Source organism: Nothoprocta perdicaria, unplaced genomic scaffold (assembly GCF_003342845.1).
Source record: "Nothoprocta perdicaria isolate Ctin4 unplaced genomic scaffold, notPer1 scaffold_28, whole genome shotgun sequence".
In the NCBI taxonomy this organism is placed as follows: domain Eukaryota; kingdom Metazoa; phylum Chordata; class Aves; order Tinamiformes; family Tinamidae; genus Nothoprocta; species Nothoprocta perdicaria.
In genome coordinates, this window is record NW_020455510.1 from 2,651,107 (window position 1) to 2,657,106 (window position 6,000).

Sequence of the window (6,000 nt, forward strand, 5' to 3'; positions counted from 1 at the left end):
CTTACAATGAGAGAGAAAGTAACGAGCCCCAGATCTGAATGCAAACTAGGACCTGTGTTTGAAGGGTATTTCCACCAGGCCCTTCTGCGCTTGGCACAAGCCAGATGCCCTCCCGGCAGCTGCACCAGCTCCCTGCACCCGACCTCCGCGCGCAGGAGCGGGTCCCAGAGCCGCCAGCGCCCAAGGACGCGCGGAGTGCAAGGAAAGCGTGGAAGGAAAGACCAAGAAGCAGAGGCTGAAACCACACGTGTAGCTATGGACTGMACATTTCTGGAAAGACAAACACAGCAAGAGCTACAGGGATCTTTTTTCTAAAATACTTCAGCATTAAACCACTGTTTTTTTCACATGAGACACAAAAAAGTTCAAGAAAGAACATTCCCTTCCCTGTATAAGATCTGTAACTACAAAAATAATCATCCACTGTGCTTTGGAATTCATAATAGCTATAAAAATTAAGTATTCGAGAAATTGTATATTCAGGCACCATTATCTACTGCATTATTTCTAYGATTATTCAAATATCAATGCAGCTTTCACTGCTACCTTAAAAAAGATGTTTCTGCTAATTTTAAACTACATATGACAATGAAAGCTTGGATGAATAATTGTGACTGCATCAAGTATTTATTAAATTTGAAATAATTAAGGCAATAGTTACTGGAATACAGTAAAATTCATAMACTGACAAAAAAACCATACTGAAACAATGTAGTGGAAAAAAAAATGCAGAGGGGAAGGTCAAAGAGCTGTTCGATCGATCTCAGTAACACTYTGCTTGCAATTTCTTGGCTTTTGTTCTTTTAATCACACTTCTAGTATTACACTATTGAATAATTCAAATGCAAATTTTAGATACTATAAAATAGAACTTGACAAAAGATTAAAATCTCTTACTATCTTTTCAATTGCATCATTCATGTAAAAATATTACACTAAAAAGCTTATAAGTATATCTAGTATTTAGTATATTACACTAAAAAGCTTATATCTAGTGTAAGTTTATTTTAAAAAGCTTGTAAGTTTGTTTTAATTTGGAATTTTTCCATGAATTTAAACCAAAGGATGTATTGTGGCATAGCAAAATAATCAAATAGTGTCTGTAAGAGAAACAGTTTTGAAGTGCAATATAAAAGAAAAACAGTTTTTCATGTGGTGAAAAAATACTGATTCCTCTAGTCATTCCTCTAGTCAATCAGTATTAAGCTGACTTATTTACTGAATAAACCCATGAGTTTARACTACCTTAAGTATTTTTAACATTGATTTTATCAGGCATTTCACCTTAAATGAGGTTTTTATACCATTTTCCAGCAGTCATTTATCTAGAAAAAAAATGGAGAACAAGATTTATTTTAAGAGAGTGCAGTTACATAAAGAAGATGATTTTAATGCATTTATCTTTCTGCGGCTCTTTCCAAGCCTTCCCCAGTAAAGTACGGCTATGCAGTAAATTAATGCTAGTGGTGTGATCAGTAGTTTAGCATCAATCCCTTAAGAGCAATTACTTCTCCCTTCCCCTCAGCAAAATGCCCCTGGCAGTAGTGAGAGCCACCTCCCCACGCACAGGGAAGCTGCAGCGAGGGCCGGCTCGCTGAGCAGAACAGCAGACCGTGCCCATCTGCTGCGTGGTTTCCACGAGGCCGTGGGGCAGGAGGAAGGGGCAGAGCAGCCCTTGCCTCCTCACACGGCCCCYAAGGCTTGCAGTCCTAAGGGGAACTCCAGAGCTGACGTGCAAAGCCAACTGCAAAGCAATCACAAAGCCACTATTTCYCATCAATTTTAATTTGCCAGCCAAGTATTTCTGTTCCTTCTACCTATCTAGAATTCTAAGCTCATAAAGTTGTTGCTTGCAGACTTGGCAATAGGACTCTCTTTCTTTTGTTGCAAACTTATCAAGGGCCTCTTTGTTCTTACATTGTAAGGTTCATTACAAAGGAGAACTTCAGTCTTCCCAATAATGGAAGCTGTGCCCTCAGAAACTATACAATACGTACCCTTGAAATAACCCTATGTGCAATCTGTTGATATCAGATACATATTTCCCACAGAAACACTCTCACAGTGAAAGAGAAATGGCTTTTCATCAAGAAAAATAAAAGAAGTTGAAAAGTAATACAAAACGTAATGAAAGAATTTATTCCTAGCAGTGGCATTTCCAAAGTACCCATTTGGAGATATGTCACAGTTTCCTAAAGGGTTTGTATTACGAAGAGACTTTAAAAATGCATAGCATGTTTCTTTGGGGATTCTGTAAGAATTCATTTCGAAGTGACTCACCACAAGTGCGTATTTTAGCAGAAAAATCTCTCTACGCTGAACATTCCTGTCAGGTAGCAGACTAGATCTCCCACACTAGCACTCTGCTCRTGGTGCAGCTGAAGAGCATCCTGCAGGGAAAAGTGCTTGGCTCAGGCAGTAGATAAATTAATCTCTGCTCTCACAGCCTCCACTCATCTCRGTCATTACTTGAATGAGCTGTGTGGAAAATGCGTTTGCATCTCMGTGTGTATGTTCAAGGTGCTAACGCTGCATATGCTTGCTTGGACACAGCACCTCTATTCACATTCACTATGTTCAAACTGGAACACTTCCATTTTCCCATTTTCACTACTCAGTAACCACACTCACTCCTGAAGCTTCTTGTCCTTCCCGGGAAGCCTCACTTAAGAAACAGGCTGATGGATCATAGAGAGAAAGTTCCCAGTAAATCCCTGTGTGTTTTGTTCCTCATCACTTGATCACTGGAGCATTCTTCTCCAACATTAACTGGAGATAACTAATTAATTTCCTCATTTATGTGCCCAACTCCATAGCCAGTCAGTCCCCACAGAAACACCCCTCTTTCTTTCTCTGGATTTCTACTATGTACCCACAACTTTTAATTGCACCAGTTTCTTCCGCTAGTACTTCAGCAGCGTTTCACCTCTCCTGTTAATGACTGCATGGCAGCTTAACTCCTCAGCCCTACTTCCAAACTGGTGAGCATCTTTGCTATGTTCCATCCAGCTTCCTGACCCCAAATTCCACAGCTCTGATCCCTTTAATAACCAATTTGTCCCCTAGTCCAGCAACCCCCCATAATGTCTCCACAATACTGTACACTGGATTTACTCAAATCCAGTCCTGTCCTTACTCAAACTCCATCCTGCTCAAGCCACATCTCRAAGTCTACATTACCACTGCAAATCTTACTTTAATACCAGTAAGGGTGAAATACAGAATATATTATCTATTTGCCACCTCTACTTGGATTACTTTCTTAATCCAGCTCAGATTATGAACCATAAAATAGGATCTAAAATGGCACTTGAGTAATTTCATGGTTATACCAAACAAAGCTTTGCCTAAGTTATTGGTAAGAATTTTTTTTTTGTTAATTATTCAAGTCTTGTTGCAGTTCTCATAATTTGTAAAAAATAAATAAATAATTTTTAAAAAGTATTTCTTCACCAGTAAACTCAAATTAGGTATTTCTCAGGTTGTCCTTTCTGCAGTACCTCATTCTATTATCATCTTTAAGCTTGGAGCTGACACACATTTTGATGACATCCATACATATTCATTCTTGGATATCATTAACTCAATGATATTTCCAGTCTTTTACGTGCAAAGCTGCATTGCTGCACAACGCAGAACAGAGTTTCAGCTAATTGGGAACCAGCTTGAATTAGGTACTTAGCAGCTGTATGACCTACACAGGGACCTTAAATCACAGTTAAGAGCATCAGTTGTGATGCAATGTAATATTCAAGAGAGACATCTGCTGGCAATAAAAGGAAAGAACAACCATCATAAAYGGGCATGAAAGCACCACGCAGTTAGGCAGACATACTTATCCATTAAAATGAACTATTTGGGGCTAATTAGAGATGCCCAATCTGCTGAAATCATACATTTATTTTTCATTACACCATTTTCCAGATGCATCCTATTTCATTTATGATGCATATCATCTGTTTATGTTGGRTATGACTTGTTCCATGACACTGCTTTATGAACATTTTCAGTGAGCTGAAGCATATTACAAGAGGCAAGGATTTACCAAAGGGACTGCACAGCTGGTCTGAAGTTTGAACAGGGGATCTAAGTGCAAGGTATTTTACAGATCTAAGTCCTATGAATTTACCAGATCAATGGTAGGATATCACCAATAACTAATATGAATCAATGAATAATAAATGATCAAGTTTTAACTTTCTCTTACCTAGAGTCATTCCCAGGTATTTCCCTGAAGCAGGCAGAAGTATTTTCACTTGCACAGCACTAAAGTGATGGGAATCTAGCCAGAATCCAGTCAGCATCCTAGTGGATTTTTTTTTTAAATGACTTTCACGTGGGCTATAAAGAAAATAAATTCTTTAAGCCATTATCCTAAAATCATACTGAGTCACAGGCTTGTTTGGTTGATTTATTTCAGCATGCTTTTTAGCACTCTTGATATCAACTTCATCAGAAGCAAAGGAGGGAAACAGGTCTCAGGTGTCATAAATTTATGACCATCAAATAAAGGACGTTTCAAAGAAACAGTGAAGCACAAAATTAGCTACTGCTAATGCAGTGTTGCAGGTGCCTCATATTGTATTCCACCCACATTTGAATTTTCCAGCTTTCTTTTTGCTGTCATGAGGCAATTTCTTCCAGACTCGCTCATGAAACAGCCCACAGCTACACTACTCCACTGTAAAACCAAGGACGATACCCATAGGTGACAGCCATTCCCTCGCTCATTTACTCCCGGGATGTAGGGAAACACTTCCTCATGTGTTTCTTCTTCGTGGCCTTCTTGTTCATATAGGTCATTTTCATAGACAACTGCATTCTTTAATAAATGTGTGAGCAGGCAATGCCAGTCAGCAAGTCTTCACTATATCTGCCCCCTCCATCTTAAAAACATCCCTAATACAGGTGGCCTCTTCGTATTCTTGCAACAATTCAGTCACGAAAGTAAGAAGACCTCATAGGTGCCTCAAATTTAATAAAAAGCTCTTCCTATTAACTCTTTCATGACATACAGGTGCTTGAACAATAGTCATTTGAGGATGAAGCAAAGGCCAAACAAGTGCTTTTCCAACAGGCAGCAGAAGACACGTAGAAAAGGAGCTGAAGGAGTATTGTAAAGCCACAGAAAGAAGGCTAACACTTCTGGAAAATGCTTTTTATCCAAAGATGAAAGCAAGGGAAGAAAGTCCCACATAAAGCCCCTTCAGGAGTTTTAAACTTTTTTTCAGATCAAGTTTTAAATTTTTCAGTTAGATAACAATAAAAACAAGTCACTTCCATGTGAGAAACTGTGGTATTCCTTCCAGGCTTCCTTTCTAACTCAGTTGTCTTATCCTAACAGGACTATTCTTACCTCTCTTCGGCTCTGGCCCAGTTTCAGTGATGCATTAGCTCCTTCCAGCTGGCCCCACGGATTTTCTATCATTGAATTTCCAGCTCTGCTGGAGCTATGCTTTACTACAGCTCTCTGCATATCGTAACAGCTACACACCTTAAGCTGGTCTCAGAGCTGTTTGTCAGGAGTGATCACTGCACATGCCATTTCACTGGCACTAGTGCTTCTGAGAGGACTACTTACCACTTTAGGTGATCTGCATTCTTGAATATGATGATGCCTTTACTATAAATACAGGTAGCGTCTGAACCACACTAAATGAACAGATTATATCTGCCCAGTTATGTCATCACAGATGAAGAGGCAACTGCAGAGAGCCCATTTAAAGTGTGATGCACTCTCAGAGTCCACAAGTCTTACAAATACTTAAAACGTGTGCATCTTACAGAGGAAAAAAGGAAATACATTTAAAGACAGACCACGATCTTCTCAAAAACCTAATGACATAGCTAAAACATACAATCATGTTTTTTCTCAAAGGTRAACAATCACTCAATTGTTTTTAACAATCTAGCTTAAGCTACCTAAAATCAGAGAGGAAAGTTAGATAATCRGTCAGTATATGCCAGCTGCTATTCCTGTTCATAAGACGCGGCTCTTGT